At 42.9% G+C, this 21,267-nt stretch overlaps 1 long non-coding RNA gene across 1 annotated transcript; it reads left to right on the forward strand.

Moving 5' to 3' along the window:
* Nucleotides 1-9,503: 9,503 nt before the first annotated feature.
* On the forward strand, nt 9,504-10,808 carry LOC121028236 (uncharacterized). Its single transcript, XR_005789134.1, has 2 exons — nt 9,504-9,629; nt 10,671-10,808. It is a non-coding gene; the product is annotated as an uncharacterized LOC121028236 (long non-coding RNA).
* Nucleotides 10,809-21,267: the final 10,459 nt, after the last annotated feature.

Here is a 21,267-nt window from a genome sequence, read left to right on the forward strand (position 1 = left end):
GAGAACACGGAGCGCGCAGCCAAAAGCTAGTGATGTCATCCGTGCAACGTGAGCCTCATCTCTTATTTTTCTAGCATCCTTAAAGATAAACTGCACCATTTCCCAGGCACGAGATGTCTAAGCCTGAGTCTCTGACCAGGCAAGTCAATGGTGTCTGGATAGGTATGTGCCCAACCATATCCATATTTATGCACATATACATACATGTGGCATGTAGCATGTTTCCGTGCATTATTATAAATTTAGGGATGTTGCCCCCTTCTCCTGTTTATCTCTTTTTGGTGGTGGAAAATTCCCTCACATCGACCCCAGTTCTTTAAAGACTGCTTATTGCGGAGTCGGCGTTCAGAGGGGCTGAGGAAGTTCCTGCGTCCCCAGTTTTGTCGCTGGAATCTAGGATCACATTAGATCTTTGTTTTCCCCAGAAAGCCACAGGCGCTACCTTGCTAGCTCCAGCAGTTTACCCCCCCCCCCCCCCGGGGCCGGGCGCGTCGCTGGGGTTGCCACGGCCAACCCGAGTCTAGCCCCACGCCAGCGCCAGACCCCCCCCCCGACACACACCCACCTCCACCTGCCACCACCTCCCTCCCCAGCAGGAAAGAAAAAAAGGAAACTGATCCTTTCAAGACCAGAGGAAGAGAATTTTAATGGGTGTTGGGGGGGGGGGCGGTGATTAATAGATATTTTGAAAACGCCGGGGGGCTCGCGCTTTGAGGAGGGGAGGTGGGGTTAAATGAAACCTCGGTGCGGGCCTGTCCTCATCTGGGTGGCTGCTGGATTTAGGCTTAGCGGGGGCGCTGGGAAGCAGTGCGGGACCCCAGACCGTGGGCGGGTGGGCCCCAAGGGAGCCCCAGTTCATCCCAGAAACGCCCGCCACCCCCACCGCCCGGCTCACGTGAGACCGCGCCGCAAAGGCTGGTAGCCTCCCTCCCAGGTTGAAAGCCTGGTTTTTTTCTTTACAATGCTCGCCCCTCATTTTCACCCTTACTCCAAAGCGGGGGGCCCGCACCGCGGGGTAAAGAGCTGCCCTGCGGGGGGAAAAAGTGTCCGGCACCCTGCTTTGCACAACGCGGCCTGCGAGCCTGAAAGAGCGCACCTCCACCATATTCTTTTTGTCTTTTTTCATCCTCCCTGCAGTTTGAAAATCGGGAACGAGGCGTTTCAGTGCCATCTAGTGGGGGAGGGGCGTGCCTCGCCTTCGGTCCCTGGATGCGGCAATGGGTTTTGCTGAAAGGGACAGCAGAGCCTGAGGATGTCCGCCGGGTTCTAGGGGGCCCGGCTGGCCGAGGGGCTATCAGGCACATGCCGTGGGCCGCCTCCCGGTCCCCTGGGTTCCCTAGGACAGTGAGGCGGAGCCCAGCGACTTGGCCACAATGTGGTCTCACCTTTCCTGTCTACCCTCACCTGTTCCCTCTCCCCCAGCCATGAAAATCTGGAAACAAGCGCAAACGCTTTGCACACTTTCAGACTTGCAGTCTGAAATTCCCGGAGCTACTTTATTCTGGAAAGCCCAGAGCACTTCCAGCCTAACAGGATGTCTGTGTCTGACCACAGGGAGGAGGCAGAAAGGTGAAATGATACCTACAAGGTCACTCAGCAAGTAGGGGCACATCCACACTAGAGCCTCGCTCTCCTGATTACCAGCTCTCCCCTCCCCCGAGAACCACTTCCAAGAACCACTTCCAAGGGGGCCCTGGAGCCCCCTGGAAACCCAGGAGGTTACCCATCTGGCAATGAAGGTACCTGTTCCTTTTATCTGCATCTGTCCTCCTTCTTCCATTATTCCGTCCCTTTCTTGTTCTTCCTTTTGCAACTTTTCTCCAGGCCTGTGCCTTAGGCCTGCTTCCACTGATGTGCCTTGTCCCTTCTCCCATGGCCCTCCTGGGCCACCCTGTGATTAGGGCCCTGCTGTGGGAAGGGCCCTAAATGGAACATTGTCCTCCTCTTTTCCCAACATCATTAAAATTCTGTCTTGAAAACTTTGGCCTTGGTGACATCCCCACAGCCTTTTAAAGATGTTGTTTTCAGGCCTCCTTTGAAATGTGGTTTTCCTGGACAGCACTACTCCATTTGGGGTAGAGCCTGGTCTTTGGTGCTAAAAGGAGGGAGGATTCCTCCTCCAGACTATATAACCACTTGACCTTCTTTTCTTAATTGAGTGATCTATGTTTCTTCCCTCTGCCTTCTTCCAGTTCCTTCCACCCTGTTAGCTGTGGCATCACTGTTTCCAACCTAGTCCTTCCGATTTGAACCTACACTGTCCTAGGATCAGAGAATCCCAAAATTGGAAGGGACTTTAGAGTTTACCACACAAAAATGCATGAATCTCTCCTAGAACGTTTCCCAAAAAAGTAATTGGCCAGCTTCTGCTTGCATACTTGCAGTGATAGGGAAATCACTCTCTTGGCAAGTACCCTGTTCCACTCTCAGATGGTATAAATGATTAGACAGTCCTTCCTTATACTGAGTCTCATCCTAGATCCCTGTAATCCTACCCATTGGCCTTTGAGAAGCCCACAGATACCTGATTCCTCTCCCATTTAATGGTCCTTCTCATACTTGACCTTGGCCATCATGTTCTCCCTAAGCCTTCTTCCCTCCAGACTAAATACCCCCTTGATTTTTTTTTTTTTTCTCCTTGAGCTTGCTGCTCCAGGCTTTCTGATGCTTCCTGATTATTAGTGCTTCTTGTATCCAGCAGGGCTCCTTGGTCTAACCGTGAAGTCAACCGATAAAGAAAACACATGGTCAGTCATGTTTCCACATGACCCATATAAAGTTCTAATAATCCTCACTTTCTCTTCCAGGACTCTTCTACAATTCATCCTTTCTGAATGCTATTCTAGGATCTTGCCCCAAAATAACATTAAAATCATTGGTTTGCAGTTTGTGAAATCCACATTGTTGAAATTTGGAATTTCATTTGCTCACACACAACCTCCCCCCTTTCGCTAACCAGCGTTCACATTCTCCAAGCTTTCTCTAAGGTCAACAACAGAGATACAGAGATATCACTAAAAGTTCTCTTGGGGCGCCTGGGTGGCTCAGTCGGTTAAGCGTCTGACTTCAGCTCAGGTCACGATCTCACGGTCCGTGAGTTCGAGCCCCACGTCGGGCTCTGGGCTGATGGCTCAGAGCCTGGAGACTGCTTCAGATTCTGTGTCTCCCTCTCTCTCTGCCCCTCCCCCGTTCATGCTGTCTCTGTCTCTCAAAAATGAATAAACGTTAAAAAAATTTTTTAAGAAAATTTACAGAAGCAAAATTCAAATGGAATATTAACATACAAAAAAAAAAACATTCAACCCCTCTACTAATCAGAGAATACAGTTTTTTTAAGTGCTTCTTTTTTACCCATCCATTGGAAAAAGTGTTTATGTGTCTGTTAATGTCAAGTGTTGGCCAGGGCATAAGGAAACAAGCTCTCGTGCTCTGCTGGTGGGAGCATAAACCGATACCGCCACTCAGGAGGGCAATTTGGAGTAGCTGTGAAGACGAGAGATGTTTGTTTCGCTCCAGCAGCTCTACTTGTAGGTATCTAGCCTGTAGAAACATTGGCACATGGGGCAAAGAGCAGTTTTGGTATGCTGCCCATATCCTAGGGCTTCTATGACAAAGCACCGCAAATCAGGTATCCTAAAATGTCCGAAATTTATTGTCACGCATTTCTAGAGACTGGGAGTACAACATCAAGGTGTTGTCAGGACCATGCTCCCTTTGAAACCTGGAGGAGAGAATCCTTCCTTGCCTCTTCTAGCTTCTAGAGGAAGCTTCTAGCTTCTAGTATCTGCTAGAAATCCCTGACATTCCTTGGCTTACTCTGATCTCTGCCTCTGTCATCACATGACTGCCTTTTCTCACAACATCCTTCCTCTATTGCCAAATGTCTCTCTTCTTATAAGAACACCAGTCATACTGGAACATAAGCCTACCCTATTCCAGCCTGACCTCATCTGAATCAATTACCTCTACTATGACACTATTTCTAAATAAGGTCACATTTCAAAGTCATAGGGGTTAGGACTTCAACAGAGGTTCTGGGAGGACACTCTTCAACCTACAATTCTACCTTTCATGTAAAATAGAAGGGGACAGGGGCACCTAACTAGTCAATGGAGTGAGTGACTCTTGATCTCAGGGTCATGGGTTGGGGCCCCACGGTGGGTGCAGAAATTACTTAAAAATAAAATCTTGGGGCGCCTGGGTAGCTCAGTTGGCTAAACGTCCAAGTTCAGCTCAGGTCATGATCTCATGGTTCGCGAGTTCAAGCCCCCCATCGGGCTCTACGAGGACCCTCAGAGCCTGGAGGCTGCTTCGGATTCTGTGTCTCCCTCTCTCTCTGCTCTCCCCCACTCACACTCTGTCTCTCTCTCTCTCTCTCTCTCTCAAAAATAAATAAAGATTATGGGGCGCCTGGGTGGCGCAGTTGGTTAAGCGTCCGACTTCAACCAGGTCACGATCTCGCGGTCCGTGAGTTCGAGCCCCGCGTCAGGCTCTGGGCTGATGGCTCGGAGCCTGGAGCCTGTTTCCGATTCTGTGTCTCCCTCTCTCTCTGCCCCTCCCCCGTTCATGCTCTGTCTCTCTCTGTCCCAAAAATAAATAAACGTTGAAAAAAAATTTTTTTAAATAAATAAATAAAGATTGTAAGATTTTTTAATAAAAAAATAAAAATAAAATCTTGAAAAAAAATAAAGGAAAAAAAGGGGTCATAAGCCAATATACATGTATCTGTTTATTTGTGCAAAATTAAAGAGTGATAGAAGAACCAAGGAGCCAAGCAGACAACAGGAAGCTGGCAGCGGGAAGCCACTACCACCACGAGGCAGGCTTGGCCCCAACAAAGAGCCCAGGGCAAGCTTACAAACGCAGCCCACATCTCATGTACCTGAATGTTTATAGGTGTAAGTCAAATGATGAACTGTTAAATAACGATGTTCCAACCTCTTACCTTACACATACCTTTGTGATGACCAATTTTCAAATATGTGTAAAGTTATATTTGAGTATGAATACAATTTGGCAAAATATCAAAGACAACCAAATTATGACTGCTCATGTGTTGATGGATCAGCAATGCACAGGTGAGTAATAAAATAGAGGCACTTATAATTTACAACAAAATACGTATCATAAGAGTTATTTTTCTTGACTTTTATTTCAGAAAAATCATTCTGTTGTTATAATCAAGATTTTCACATAACTTTATATTCTATTGATGGTAATGTCAAATGTTTTTGACAACTGCTTTTGATTCCCTGTAGTTTTTAAATAGTTCTTTTTTTTTTTTTTTTTAGCTTATTTATTTACTTGGAGAGAGAGAGAACCAGCGAGGAAGGGGCAGAGAGAGAGGGAGAGAGAAGATCCGAAGTGGGCTCCATGCTGACAGCAGAGAGCCTGATACGGGGCTCAAACTCACAAAAGGCAAGATCATGACCTGAGCTGAAGTCGGACACTTAACCGACTGAGCCACCCAGGATAGTTTTGGGTTTGTTTTGTTTTTTTTTTAATTATTTCCAATTTGGAGAAACTTCACCCTACTGAAGCAGTAACACTTCTATTGGAATGTCAATAAAATTCTTTTTTTTAATATTTTGTTAATGTTTATTTATTTTTGAGACAGAGAGAGGCAGAGCATGAATGGGGGAGGGGCAGAGAGAGAGGAAGACACAGAATCCGAAGCAGGTTCCAGGCTTCAAGCTGTCAGGAAGAAGCCCGACGCAGGGCTTGAACTCACAGACCATGAGATCATGACCTGAGCCGAAGTCGGAAGCTCAACCAACTGAGCCACCCAGGCGCCCACAAATTCTTAAAACAATACTTATATTTGGGATTTTGTATGTTATATTCAAGCATTGTAACGATCACCTATGACAAGTTATTGTTAATACAAAAAATACTACTTTTATCATGTAAAACATTATCATATATGTCATGATTTTTACTGTCAAAGTAATATGTAGATCCACAATACCTATTCAGTTCTTCTTTCAAATATTCCAGTGCTAGAATGAAAAATACCAAAAACTGCAGTCCATTGATTAATTTGTTCAAATCTCTCCACAGTCAAGACCATATCTTGATCTATAACAGTCGGAAAATAGTTACTACAGACATTACTTTGGTTTATTTGTACATGAAGCCTCTTCTTTAAAGTCATGAAAACATTTGCATTTCCTTGTTCTAATTCTCTTATATTTTATTAGGATATCACATTTGATTGCATATGCACTGTATTTTTATTTAGAACACCATTTTCCTTAAAATTTAAAAGTATTTTTAATCCCTTTAAGTGAGAAATCACCAAACTTAGGTTTTCTTTTGCTTATACCATTAATAGCAAGTAATAGTTTGTATCAAAAAATTGTGGGCAGCACAAGTCCTAAATTAATTTTATCTTCCACAAAGACCACATTCTTGCTCTAGATTTGAGGACATTCTATTGTTTCATTTAGCTTTCCTAATATATCTTACATCCTTTCTAAATTAAATTTAATGGCTTTAGTCAGCATTTCCATTGTGTGTCTTTTTTTAACATTTATTTATTTATTTTGAGAGAAAGAGAGAGAGAACGTGCACAAGAGAGCCAGGGAAGGGCAGAGAGAGACGAGAGAGAGGAGAATCCCAAGCAGGCTCTGCGGTGACACGGGGTCTGAACTCATGAACTGTGAGATCATGATCCGAGCCACAATCAAGAGTCAGAAGCTTAGCTGACTGAGCCACCAGATGCCCCACATTGTGTGTCTTAAGTGGCTATAAGGCCAAATTTAAATGTGTCTTGTCTATGGATAGATTCAAGATATATAAATAATCTTTCAATTCCTCCAAAGAACTTCATGCCTATTGGCTCAGTTGAGGCCACATCTCTAGCAACAAATTCAAACTATGTTATATATGTGCTATAAAGAATGTTTCTGGATTTTAGGCCAAAATCTAGGTTAGGTCTAGAAATACACTTATGGTTTAAGAGGAATGTGAATTGCAAGAACATAATCTTGCAAAACGTGCCTCAGTTACTGTGTGCAACTGTTCAAAATACCACCCTAATTCATATGTAACTCCAGAACCATGAACTGGAACACAAAAGGAAGCAGGAAAATGGATGCCCATCGCTGCTGGGAAGTGACGCTTCCTTATTCAAAAATCTGCTTGCATGCTACCTGGGAGGAAGGATTTGACAAGTTAATCATTTCATCTTTTCTTTTATCAAAGTGCCTCCACCCTCACACCCTTTCTGTGCTCCAAAGCAGTAGCTAACACCGTATCAGCAGCAACACAACCCATAAAACTTAAAGGCATTTAGATGCAGATGTTTTTTGTTCTGAGGGCAAGAGTTTCAGAAAAGCATGTCCTTGGGGCCTGAACTGTGTTGACCAGAAGAGCAGCTGTTTGGGCCACGCTGTGCCAGTACTGATGGCCGCCAGGTCCCAAGACAGAAGGGCAACCATGCGTTCTCCAGAACAGTTACTTTTTGTGTTTGTGATACGTGGGCCCTATAAAACATAGGGTCTAGGACAGGGGCGCTCCTACTGGGGACGGAGGGCAGCCTCCCTGGTAGAATACAAAGAGCAAAGAGTATTCCCTGAGCCTGGGGACCAGGTTCACCCAGCAGAAGCTGAAACTATGGAGACATCTTTCTGGCCAGAGTTGGAGCCATGAAACCAGATGTCACTGCTGCTGGAGTTGCTACCCATGGCAGAGAACAGAGGAGAAATACCCTGTCTTCGGCTCACCAGACTTTGGCTAGAAACTCCCACTGGTGGAACCCAGATGGACACCAGCTGACACGGGGGCCTGGGGATACGCAGCCTGCAAATGTCAGTCCCCGGCAGCACAACAGAGCAAGGAAAGTCAAAGTACAAATCTGAGGGCAAACAGGCCAGGATGGACTGGCACACAATACATATTCTCATAAAGTCAGGACCAAAACAAATGTGCTCTCTCTACCACCACCGGTTAATACGTTGAGGGGCAAGAGTAGAGTAGGCACCAGAAATTAAGAGTCACAGCAAGTGCAGGGGTGCCTGGCTGGCTCAGTTGGTTAAGCACCTGACTCTTGGTTTCAGCTCAGGTCACGATCGCGCAGTTTCATAGGTTTGAGCCCCATGTCAGGCTCAGCGCTGGCAGCACAGAGCCTGCCTGGATTCCCTCTCTCCCTCTCTCTCTCTCTCTCTCTGCTCTTCCCCCACTTACTCTGTCTCTGTCTCTCTCAAAATAAATAAACTTTAAAAATAAAAAAAAAATTTTTTAAGTTACAACAATTGCAAAGGAGAATGCAAAATGAATATTATATGTGGATAGTAGGACTGAAAACTTAATAAACTAAAAATAGATAAGAATCAATACATTCCGATAGAATAGCAGTTAACAGATTAGTTACAAAGAAAGTGAAGGCTTTATATGAAGAAAACTACAAAAGTTTATCGAGAGACACAAATGACCTGAAAAGATATAGAAACCCACCATATTCCTGAATGAAACAATTCAATTCTATAAAAATGTCAATGCTTTACAAAGTCATTCATAGATTTAAAATAGTTCCTATCAAAATCTCAATCTTTCATTGCAACTTGGAAAATAATTCTTTTTTTTATAATTTTTTTAATGCTTATTTATTTTTGACAGAGAGAGAGAGAGAGAGAGAGAGAGACAGAGCATGAGCAGGGGAGGGGCAGAGAGAGAGGGAGACATAGAATCCAAAGCAGGCTCCAGGCTCTGAGCTGTCAGCACAGAGCCCAACACAGGGCTCGAACTTACCACAAGATCATGACGGGAGCCGAAGTCGGACGTTCAACCGACTGAGCCACCCAGGCGCCCCTGGAAAATAATTCCAAAGCGCATCTGCAAAAAGCTACTAGTGGGAATAGCGAAGATATTTTTATGTGATAATTTCTCTCTCATAAGTATTAAACTACATTTTAAAGCCACAACATTTTAAACAGCATGCTATCCACTTCTCAGACTCTGCACTTGTTCTCCAAAAGCTCCCGGATATTTTCATAAATGAAAAGAAAAAGAAACCCAATCTAATCATTCACCCAAAATTGTGGCACACATAATTGTATCAATTTAGACCTCTTAAGGACTACAATTCCACAAGATCTGGAAATACCATGAGTGACTAACAGCCTCCCAGGCAGGCTTTGACCATTCTGGGTACACTATAATGCCAGTAGGATTTGACCAATATGGGTGCACTGTGATGGCATCTGGCTAATGTGATACTCTGATGCTTTCTAGACGTTCACCTCCTGGACTGAGGAGTCATGGTCTACGTGGACAGTATCTTGTTCTACTCCCTGACCTGACATCTCATCTCTGGATCCTGTAAGTGTTTGATCACCAGTTCCATCATCTGTTAGGGACTGTTTATGTCCCCTCAAAATTCACATGTTGAAGTTCTAAACCCAATGTGATAGTATTTGGAGACGGGCCTTGGAGAGGTATTTAGGTTTAGATGAGGTCATAAGGGTGGTGTCCCCATGATGGGATTAGACATCACAAAGCTCGCCTTCCTCTCTCTGTCTCTGCCACATGAGGACAAAGAGAAAGTGGTCACCCTTAAGCCAGGAAGATAGTTCTCATCAGAACTCAATCATTCCAGCACAATGATCTTGGACTTCGCCTACAGAACTGTGAGAAATTAAATTTCTATTTTTTAAGCCACACAGTTGATGGGATTTTTGGTGGCAGCCCAAGCAGATTAAGACAGCACAATCCCCATAACAATTTAACAGAACCCAAGTTTGGACCATGATGTGGAGTGTCTCCTCCCCATCTTCCTGATCAAGTGCAATTATCCACATGTTGCTGGACAGGGCATTAGTAGTTCTGGGATAGGACAGGACAGGCCCCAATTTCCCTTCCTAGATATTGCTATTTCCTGGAATTTTCTGTTTATTACCAGTAGTTCTAGCTCTCTCTCTTCTCACCTTGACAGCTATGGTTGCTGACCTCATTCATTTCTTCCACATTTGCATGTGCAAGCACTCTCCTAGGTTCTTGAAGAAACATAAGTGAAAAACCAGGAAAGATTCCTGACCTCATAGAGCTTATATTCTAGTAGTGAGAGACAAATAATAACCAACTTAATAAAAAAATAAGTCATGTAGTATTGTAGAAGATGATAAATGTTATAGGAAAAAAATAGAGCAGTGGGTAACAATGTTATGGACTGAATGTTTGCACACACCCAAAATTCATAAGTTGAAACCCTAACCTTCAATGTGACTGTATTTATAGATAGGGTCTTCAGGAGGTAACAGAGTTTATTTATTTTTTTTTTAAGGATTATCTTTTTTTTTTAATATTTATTCATTTTTGAGACAGAGAGAGACAGAGCATGAACGGGAGAGGGTCAGAGAGAGGGAGACACAGAATCTGAAACAGGCTCCAGGCTCTGAGCTGTCAGCACAGAGCCCGACACGGGGCTCGAACTCACAGACCTTGAGATCATGACCTGAGCCGAAGTCGGCCGCTTAACCGACTGAGCCACCCAGGCGCCCCAGGAGGTAACAGAGTTTAAATAAAGTCATAAGGATTAGGCCTGGTAGAACCGGTAGCTTCATAAAAAAAAATAATAATTAAAAAAATTAAAAGGAAGAGATCTCTGTCTCCCTCCCTCTCTCTCTCAATGTCTTAATCTTTCCCTTGATCTCTCTTTTCTCTTGGCCCAGAGGAAAAGCCATTTGAGGACAAAGCCATCTATAAACAAGGAAGAGAGCCCTTATCAGGAACCTAAATGACCAGCACTTTGATCTGGGACTTCCAGCCTCCAGAACAGTGAGAAAATAGACTTTTGTTGTTGAAGCCCCCCAGTCTGTGGTATTTTGCTCTGGCACCTGAGCAGACTACTGCAAAGAGGAATCATCGCATTAAAAAGAAAAATGTATATAATCTTTGGAAAGCACCAGAGAATTTCAGGGGTTGAAGGCCTTATTTACCCATCTCTCTCTCTCTCTCTCTCTCTCTCTCTCTCTCTCTCTTTCTCTCTCTCTCTCCCTCCTTCTCTCTCTCTCTCTCTCTCTCTCTCTCTCTCTCTCTCTCTCACACACACACACACACACACACACACACACACACACACACCCTGGCTCCCCACAGCATGGCCAGGGCTCACCCAGCCAACCCCAGACTCCAACTTGGCATCGCAGAGCAGTCTCACCAGAGAGAGCCTTGGGTGTGCCAATTTCCACTCCTCCTCCATTTCCCACAGGCCTTGCAAGCACCTCGCCTCAGAAAGGGAATTACTTGCCAACAAAGACCTATGTGGGACTTGGGGGCACTGCCCCGGGGCACTTCATTACAGGGAGCTCCCACAGCCACAGCCTGCAGGAGCTGACACACAGAAAGAAGCTCATTCATAACAAGCAGCAAGCCTTTGTCAAGTTACCATTTCACGTGTGCCAAGCAGTTAAACTCCCTGGGAGGAGCCCCCTCCTAGAAGGGAATAAAAATAGTTCTGCCAGGGAGAACCATCCACCCAAAGCATCTGTGGTCATTTAGCCCCACTGCAGTCGACCCCAGTGGTGCAGCATGAACAGCAATCAGAGCTCCACAAGTAGCCAGAGGACCTTGGGAATGTAACATGCTCAAAAGAGAATCTAATTGGATCCATGCTCAAAAATGAAGGTTCAAATATTTACACTGAAGTACTATTTGTAACGGGATTCACAAATGTCCAACAACAGGGGTTAGATGAATAAATCATAACATAGTCATTCAATGGAATGATAAGAAGTCATTAAAATAACATTTTAAAGGAGTATTTAAGGGGGTGCCTGGCTGGTCAGTAGGAAGAGCATGTGACTTTTGACCTCAGGGTAGTGAGTTCGAGACACACACTGGATGTAGACATTAGATAGATGACAGATAGATACAGAGGTAGATAGACAGACAGACAGACAGATGGATAGATGATAGGTAAAATTTTAGGGATGCCTGGCTAGCTCATGCATGCGACACTTGATCTCGGGATCATGAGTTCAACCCCACATAGGGTGCAGAAATTACCCAAATAAATGACACTTTAAAAAAATAAAGGAAAAAATAAAGGAGTCTTTAGGAGGTAGAAAAATACTCAAGAGATGCTGTTAGGTGCAAAGAGTAGAATATAAAACTGTGGATGAAATATGGTCTAAATTTTATAAAGAAAAATCAATCACAAGGAAATACATCAAAATGTTAGGATTTTTCCTGGATTTTTTCTCTTTAGAGGGTTTATATTTTCTAGATTTTTTTAAAGATTTTATTTGTAAGTAATCTCTACACCCAACATGGGGCTCAAACTCACGACCATGAGATCAAGTGTCTCTACCAATTGAGCCAGCCAGGTGCCCCGGTATTTTCTACATTTTGTACAATAAACATGTATTACTTAATTGTCTAAAAACAATAGCTATATTAAGATAATAAAGTTACTCATATTCGAACTTTTATGTGTATAATTAATTTCTCATGCAGCCAGGCTTCCCTAGGTTCCAACTGAACAAATTCATTCAAAAGCCCAAAATCTATGAAAGAATCACTGACATCCAAAATTAAAAGTGTTCTCCTTAGAGATAATTCTGTCTCTCAGGGCTTTGAATTGTATATTTTTGCCTTACTCTTTTTGACAGTGAAGATTCTTTTTGGGAGAAAAAAAAAAAAGCCATGGCTTTCCCAGATTTCTCTGTTCATTGCTTTAAATTTTCCATCTTTTTATGACATGTGCAAGCAAAACGCCATCTCTTCCCTCAACTGGATCATTATGTTTTGATCTGACAGGCATGGGCTATAAAGAAGCACAGGTGTGGTTCAGGACCTTAAATGGTTTTGCCAAGTTCACAAGGCTGGCTATGAGAGGACCTAAAGGTGGGGCTCTAACCTGAGCTGAGCGGGAATGGTAGGGATAGGGTGAGTCACCCACCAGAACTAGAATCACAACAACAGAATGTAAAATCAAGATAACGGGACCCAAAACGTCCACAAAATGAGAGAGGACCAAGAGCCAGAGAAGAAGCAAGGATTGTGGACCAGGGCCAGGATAATCCTGTCAGGAAAACCTCTAGAATAAACTCAGATAACTGGAAGGGAAGGCTATGAGCATCAGGCCCCCATTTGTTGGTTGCCTACTCAGTCCGGGCATTGCATAGATGACTTTTGACTTAATCATCATGAGAATTTTATAAACCAATACTATCCACATTTATCAGGTGAAGGGAGCCACTCAGAGAGTGATTTGCCAAAGTTCATCCAGCTGGTAAATATTGGGGCAGGGATTTAAATCTAGATATAGCTAACTCTAAATGCCACCTCTTGGCACTGTGAATCTGCCACAGACCCTAGAAGAGACAATGGAAAGAAAGGTGACTTCCTAGGGTCAGAGGTGGAGATACATGGTGAGAGTGTGCCTATAATATCCCTGAAGGTCAACCAACCCCAAGAGGAAATAATCTGAGGTAAGATGCATGACTGTGTACAGAATATGACAATGAGTCTATCTGAAGTGAAAGTAGTTAGTTTAGAACCCAAATTGAAAAACACCTTTCCAGAGACCAGACGGGGTTGACAGACAGCTCACTGAAAATGAAGCTGGTTTAGGCTTTCACAAAACCATACAGCAAGCACTGTTTGTAAATTTGAAAAAAATCTAGATTGATAAGAGTCAATACTACAAACACCTATATTTTGAATTTTCGGCATTGTAGTAAAGATTGTGTGTGTGTGTGTGTGCATGTGTGTGTGTGTGTGTGTGTGTGTGTGTGTGTGTGTTTGCACGTGCTCATGTTTACGACTAACTTGTACAGATTCACTTGCTTAGGCTGACATTAGAGATTGATCTCAAAACGAAACTGATCTTGGGGCCTGGGTGGCTCAGTCAGTTAAGCTTCTGACTTTGACTCAGGTCATGATCTCAAGGTTCGTGAGTTGGAGCCACCCCGCCCCACCCCATCAGGCTCTATGCTAACAGCTCAGAGCCTGGAGCCTGCTTCAGATATTATGTCTCCCTCACTCTCTCTCTGCCCCTCCCCTGCTGTCCCCCCCCACCCCCCAACCCACTCTCTCTCTCAAAAATAAGCATTAAAATTTTTTTTTAAAAAAGACAGAAACTGATCTCTCTCCATTGATAACAGCAATTACCAAGGTTTATACAAAATGAGACTAGAGGGAAGAGATGGGGACCCGTTTCTGTGTTGCTCTGTTGTCTGCATTTTGCCTGTCCACAATCGGCCACTTGAGCACTCTACCAGGGGAAGCTCCTCCCACTTCCCAATTTCGCCCCCATCAACAGGGCACTAGAAGACTTGTGACCTTATTCCCTTTAGCTGTGATCCTTTAACAAGCATTTCTAGTAGTGGACCCTAGCCAAACCAATAAAGGTTTTTAAAGTCATGTCTAGTACTCTTTTCTAGAAAATTTTACAGAAAATTCAGAAAATTCAAAGCAAAAAGAAGAAAATAAAACTCATCTGTCAGAATTTTGCTGTATAGACTTTAGATAGATGTACAAAAATAGACACTTACAAATACATATATACAAAAATCATTCTCAATGCACTATGTTGTCAAATGCTTTCTCTACATCTACTGATATAATCAGATGATTATTCACACGGAATAAATCCCCCTTGACTGTGGTGTGCACTTTGTTTTATACATTGTCAGATTTGATTTGTTAATATTTTGTTGAGGATTTTTGTTTTTGTTTTTAATTTTTTTTTCAACGTTTATTTATTTTTTGGGACAGAGAGAGACAGAGCATGAATGGGGGAGGGGCAGAGAGAGAGGGAGACACAGAATCAGAAACAGGCTCCAGGCTCTGAGCCATCAGCCCAGAGCCTGACGCGGGGCTCGAACTCACGGACCGTGAGATCGTGACCTGGCTGAAGTCGGACGCTTAACCGACTGCGCCACCCAGGCGCCCCTTGTTGAGGATTTTTGTATCAATGTTCATGAGAGATATTGGTCTGTAGTTTTCTTGTCTCAAAAGTCTTTCCCTGGTCTTGGTATTAGGGTAATATTGGCCTCAGAATTAATTAGCAAGTGTTCCCTCTGCCTCTACTGTCTCAAAGAAATTGTAGAGAATTGACATGATCCCTTTCTTTTTTTTTTTTAATTTTTTTTCAACGTTTTTTTATTTATTTTTGGGACAGAGAGAGACAGAGCATGAACGGGGGAGGGGCAGAGAGAGAGGGAGACACAGAATCGGAAACAGGCTCCAGGCTCTGAGCCATCAGCCCAGAGCCCGACGCGGGGCTCGAACTCATGGACCGCGAGATCGTGACCTGGCTAAAGTCGGACGCTTAACCGACTGCGCCACCCAGGCACCCCGACACCATCCCTTTCTTAAATGTTTGGGAGAATTCACCAGTGAATCCGTCTGGTGCTTTTTAATTTGGAAGGTTATATATTACTGATTCAATTTCTTTCATAGATAAAAGCAAAATCAGATTATCTCTTCTTGTATGAGTTTTGATAGATTCGAGGATGCGGTCCACTTCATCTAGATTATCAAATTTATAAACATGAAGTTACTCAAAATATTCCTTTATTCTCCTTTTAATATGCAAAGGATGAGTAGTGATGGCCCCTCTTTGATTTTCGATACTAGTAATTTCTGTCTGCTCTCTTTTTCTCTTAGTTAGCTTGGATAGAAGCTTATCAACTTTTATTGATCTTTAAAAAAAAAAAAAAACGGTGAACACCTGGCTGGCTCAGTCAGTTGTACGCCTGACTTCTGCTCGGGTCATGATCTCATGGTTCATGAGTTGGAGCCCCACGTCGGGCTCTGTGCTGACAGCTCAGAGCCTGGAACCTGCTTGGGATTCTGTCTCCCTCTCTCTCTGCCTCTCCCCAGCTAGTGCTCTGTCTCCCTCTCTCAAAAATAAATTCAAAAAAAATTTTTTTTCATTTGTATTGATCTTTCCAAAAAACTTTTTTTTTTTACTTCGTTCATTTCCTGTTTTCAATTTCACTGATTTCTGCTCTAATTTTATTTTTCTTCTGCTTACTTGAGATTTACTTTGTCCTTCCCTTTTTCTTAGTTTCCTAAAATAGAAGCTTAGATTGGTGATTTTAGGTTACTTTGCTTTTCTAACACAAGCATTCAATACTATAAATTTTCTTCTAAGTCATGCTTCTACTACATGCCACAAATTTCGAAAAGTTTTATTTTCAGTTTCATTTTGTTCAAAAGATTTTTTAATTTTTTGTAAGACTTCCTCTTTGACCCATGTCTTATTGAGAAGTGTGTCATTTAACCTCCAAGCATTTCAGGATTTTCCAGCTCTCTTTCTATTATTGATTTCTAGTTTAATTCCTTTGTGGACTGAGAGCAGACACTCTCATGTCTGGTTTTTTAATGTGTTAACACGTGTTCTGTGGCCCAGAACGTGGTCTATCATTGTGAATGTTCTGTGTGACCTTGAGAAAAAAGTGTATTCTTCCGTGGTTAGATGAAGTAGTCTATAAATGTCAATTATATCATGTTGATTGATTATGCTATTCATTGCAATGACGTCCTGACTGATTTTCTGCCAATTACTGATAGACGGGTGTTGAAATCTCCAAGCATAACAGTATATTCATCTGTTTCCACTTTTGCAGCTCTGTCCGTTTTTGCTGCACATATTTTGATGCTCTGTTTTGGGGTATGTCTCTTATTATCCCCGTTAATTTTCCTTATTCTGAAGTCTACTTGTGTGAAATTAATATTACTATTCCAACTTTCTCTTGATTAGTGTTAGTATGGTATATCTTTTTCCATCTCTTTTTATCTGTCTTTCCTTTTAGTGTATCTTTTCCTTTATCCACTTAATATTTAAAGCGGGTTTCTTACAAACAACATATAGTTGGGTCTTGGGTTTGGTTTAGTTTGGTTTTTTTGATCTACTCAGACTATCTCTGTTTTTTAATTGGTGCATTTAGAGCACTGACATCTAAAGTGATTATTGGGGGTGCCTGGGTGGCTCAGCCAGTTAAGCATCTGATTCTTGATTTCAGCTCAGGTCATGATCTCATTCATGGTAACAAGATCGAGCTTGCATGGGGCTCCATTTTGGGCATGGCTTCTGCTTAAGATTCTCTCTCTCCATTTGTGACCCCATATCTCCCTCTCAAAAAATAAAAAATAAAGTGATTATTGATATAATCAGATTAATATTTACCATATTTGTTACTGTGTTCTGCTCATTGCCCTTATTCTTTGTTTCTTTTTTTTCTTCCACTCTTTTCTGTCTTTTGTGTTTTTTTTTTAAATTTTTTTTTTTTCTTCAACGTTTTTATTTTATTTTTGGGACAGAGAGAGACAGAGCATGAACGGGGGAGGGGCAGAGAGAGAGGGAGACACAGAATCAGAAACAGGCTCCAGGCTCCGAGCGATCAGCCCAGAGCCTGACGCGGGGCTCGAACTCACGGACCGCGAGATCGTGACCGGGCTGAAGTCGGACACTTAACCGACTGCGCCACCCAGGCGCCCCCTGTCTTTTGTGTTTTTATCTGAGCATTTTATGATTCCATTTTCTCCAGTTACTTAGCATATCAATTATACAAGTTTTTTTTTAACTTTTGTTTTTAGTGGTTGTCCTAGAGTATATCATAAATATTTATAACTAATCCAGGTCCCCTTCCAAATTACACTATCCTACTCCATGGGTAATGCAGGCATTTTTTTTAATGTTTATTCATTTATTTTGTCAGAGAGAGTGAGCACAATCAGGGGAGGGGCAGAAAGAGAGGGAGAGAGAAAGAATCCCAAGCAGGCTCCACACTGTCAGCACAGAGCCCAACTCAAGGCTTGAACTCATGAAACATGAGATCATGAGCTGAGCCAAAATCAGGACTTGGATGCTCTACCTACTGAGCCACCCAGATATCCCTAATGCAGACATTATAATAGGGTACTCACAATCCCTCCTTCCCATTCCATATAATATTACTGGCATTCATTTTCTTAGCCATAAATTATAATCAACTAATGCATTGTTTCTAATTATTATTTTGAGTAACTGTTATCTGATAGGTTGATTACGAACAAGAAAATAAGGGGGTGCCTGGGTGGCTCCGTCGGTTGAGTGCCGACTTCAGCTCAGGTCATGATCTTGTGGTTTATGAGTTCGAGCCCCACGTTGGGCTCTGTGTTGACCGCTTGCTCAGAGCCTGGAGCCTGCTTCAGATTCTGTGTCTCCTTCTCTCTCTGCCCCTCCCCCACTCATGCTTTGTCTCACTCCATTTCTCAAAAATAAATAAATGTAAAAAAATTGTTTTTTAAAGAATAAGAAAATAAAGGATTTACTTTATCCCTATTTATTCCTTCTCTAATGCTCTTTCTTTCTTCATGTAGACCTGAGTTTCTAACCTATATCATTTTTCTTCTTCTAAAGAACTTTTTGGGGTGTCTGGCTGGCTCCATCAGAGCAGCATGTGACTCTTGATCTCAGGGTCCTAAGTTTGAACTCCACAATGACTGCAGAGATTACTTTTTGAAAATAATTTAAAAAAAGAACTTCTTTTGGGGGGTAGTTCCTGAAGAACCTCTTTTATTTTCTTTTTTTTTAAAGGATTCTTTTAATTTGAGAGAGAGAGAGAGAGGGAGAGAGAGAGAGAAAGAGAGCCCGCACTCGCACACATGCAAGCAGAGGAGGGGCAGAGGGAGAGAGAAAGAGAATCCCAAGCAGGTTCCATGCTCAGGGCAGAGACTGACATGGGGCTCGATCCCACAATCCTGGGATCATGACCTGAGTTCAGATCAAGAGTCCAATGGTCAACCAACTGAGCCACCCAGGCGCCCCCCCAAAAATAGATTACTTATATTCTTAAGTAATCTCTACACTGAACATGGAACTCGAACTCACAACCCAGAGATCAAGAGTCACATGCCCCACTGACTGACCAAGCCAGGCAACCCATGAAGAACTTCTTTCAAAAAGAAGGTGGGATGGGGGCACCTGGATGGCTCAGTCGGTTAAGCATCCGACTTTGGCTTGTCATGATATTACGGTTTGTGGGTTCAAGCCCCACATCAGACTCTGTGCTGAGAGCTCAGAGCCTGGAGACTGCTTCCGTTTTGTGTTTCCCTCTCACTCTGTCCCTCCCCGACTAGTGCACTCTCTCTCTCAGCTCTCAAAACTAAAAAATAAACATTAAAAAAAAGAAGAAGGTGGGGGCACCTGGGTGGCTCAGTCGGCTAAGCATCCGACTTCAGCTGAGGTCATGATCTCACAGTTTGTGGGTTGGAGCCCCGCATCGGGCTCTGTGCTGACATCTCAGAGCCTGGAGCCTGCTTCTGATTCTGTCTCCCTCCCCCTGCTCATGCTCTGTTTCTCTCTCTCAAAAAATAAATAAACATTTTATTTATTTTTTTTTTAATTTTTTTTAACGTTTATTTATTTTTTTTTTTTGGGACAGAGAGAGACAGAGCATGAACGGGGGAGGGGCAGAGAGAGAGGGAGACACAGAATCAGAAACAGGCTCCAGGATCTGAGCCATCAGCCCAGAGCCCGACGCGGGGCTCGAACTCACGGACCGCGAGATCGTGACCTGGCTGAAGTAGGACGCTTAACCGACTGCGCCACCCAGGCGCCCCAATAAACATTTTAAAAAACGTTTTAATTAAAAAAAGAAGAAGAAGTCTTCTACTGGCAACAGGATGGGTCTATTGGCAACAAATTTCCAACTGCTACTAACCAACCAACCACTGACGGGACAAATTATTTAACCCAACCTTTCCTTGGCTTATACAAATGTGAAATCATCTTCAAGCATTATTCCTGCTCTGAAATTCTAGAATTCTAAGTAAAGTTTTATACATTAAGTCAAGTAGCTTACTTGGTAGGGTGACTATTAATTAGGAATAGGAAACATAGAAGAAGCTTTGTTTAAAGTGAAAAATCTTTTTTAAACATACATAATCACTCCCTCAAATAGTCATTTCATAAATCTTGCTTCTCAAATACCAACTTCTCTTAAAGCGAAACCCATTTAAATGTCTCTGCTTTTCCCGTTTCAGTAAAGTACAAAAATTATAAAATGTCAAGCTCAATAAACTGTGGACTTTAAGGAAAGATTAAGTGTTTCTTTCAAAGTAAACAAGGAGCCGGAATGTTTCCAATATCTTCATTTTTCTTTGGTGGCTACCAAATGTATTTGGACCCAAAATTCACTCAGGAGCATGGGTATTAGATATGAAGGCTTTTGAAGAAAAAAATCTGACTTGATGAGATGGAAGGAGAATGAAATAAATGGCTGTTGGACAAATTAACACAGTCAGGTAATATAATTAGTCTTTGGTATTGGGGATTTAGCATTCAAGGTTCTGTCTACTTTTCAACGATTCTGAAGTCTGCATCGTGTAATAACAGATAATTTTGCTAAAACATTCATTTTCAGAATCCGTTGCCCCAGGCGGCTGGTGCATGATCCTGGCATCTAAATTCTATGGCACCTTCTTCTGTCTTTGCCTGGTTGCTATGGACATGTGCGCACCCATAAGCACTGTGCTGTATTTGGGAAAGCAATATATGCAACTATGGCAATTAACAGCTAGGGATCTGTGGAGGTCTCTCGAAGTGCTCAAAAATCATTAAGATTTACTATATTTTAGGGGCACCTAGCTGGCCCAGTTGGTAGAACATGTGACTTAGTCTCAGGGTCATGAGTTGAAGCTCCATGTTGGGTATGAAGCCTACTTAAAATTTAAACAAAATTTCAGAAACCCATTAAAAAATATTTACTGTATTTTTGAAAAGAAGAACTAGATTTTTTTAAGATAAAAAGGAATGTTTAAAAACAGTGGCACGAGCTACCATAGATAATACAAAGTTCTACAGTCTGTTAGATGCAACGTCAGTTAAGACTCCCCGTGCCAACTGACAGAAACCCAATTCAAACTGGCATGAGACAAGGGTTTGGGTTTGTCATTGAAAAATCTCAGGGGGCGCCTGGGTGGCTCAGTTGGTTGAGAGTCTGACTCTTGATTTCCACTCAAGTCATGATCTGAGTCATGGGATAGAGCCCCGCGTCCAGCTCCATGCCGAGTGTGGAGCTTCTGGAGACTCACTCTCTCTCTCTCCCTCTGTCCACCCCTCTCTCTCAAATAAAATTTTTGAAAAAGAAAGAAAAGTCTCAGGATGATTTTCAGGCATGACTTGATCCAAGAGCCCAGGTGATGTTATCAGGACACGGTTCCTTCCCCTCCCTCCCTAAGCTCTGCTCTCACCAGCCCCTCGGAGGCTCTCTGAGCCCTCATTCTCCCACAGAGAATTCCAGCACAGAAGAAAGCACCTTTTTCTAACAC

Source organism: Herpailurus yagouaroundi, unplaced genomic scaffold, assembly GCF_014898765.1.
Source record: "Herpailurus yagouaroundi ecotype Mexico unplaced genomic scaffold, PumYag 100, whole genome shotgun sequence".
NCBI lineage: Eukaryota > Metazoa > Chordata > Mammalia > Carnivora > Felidae > Herpailurus > Herpailurus yagouaroundi.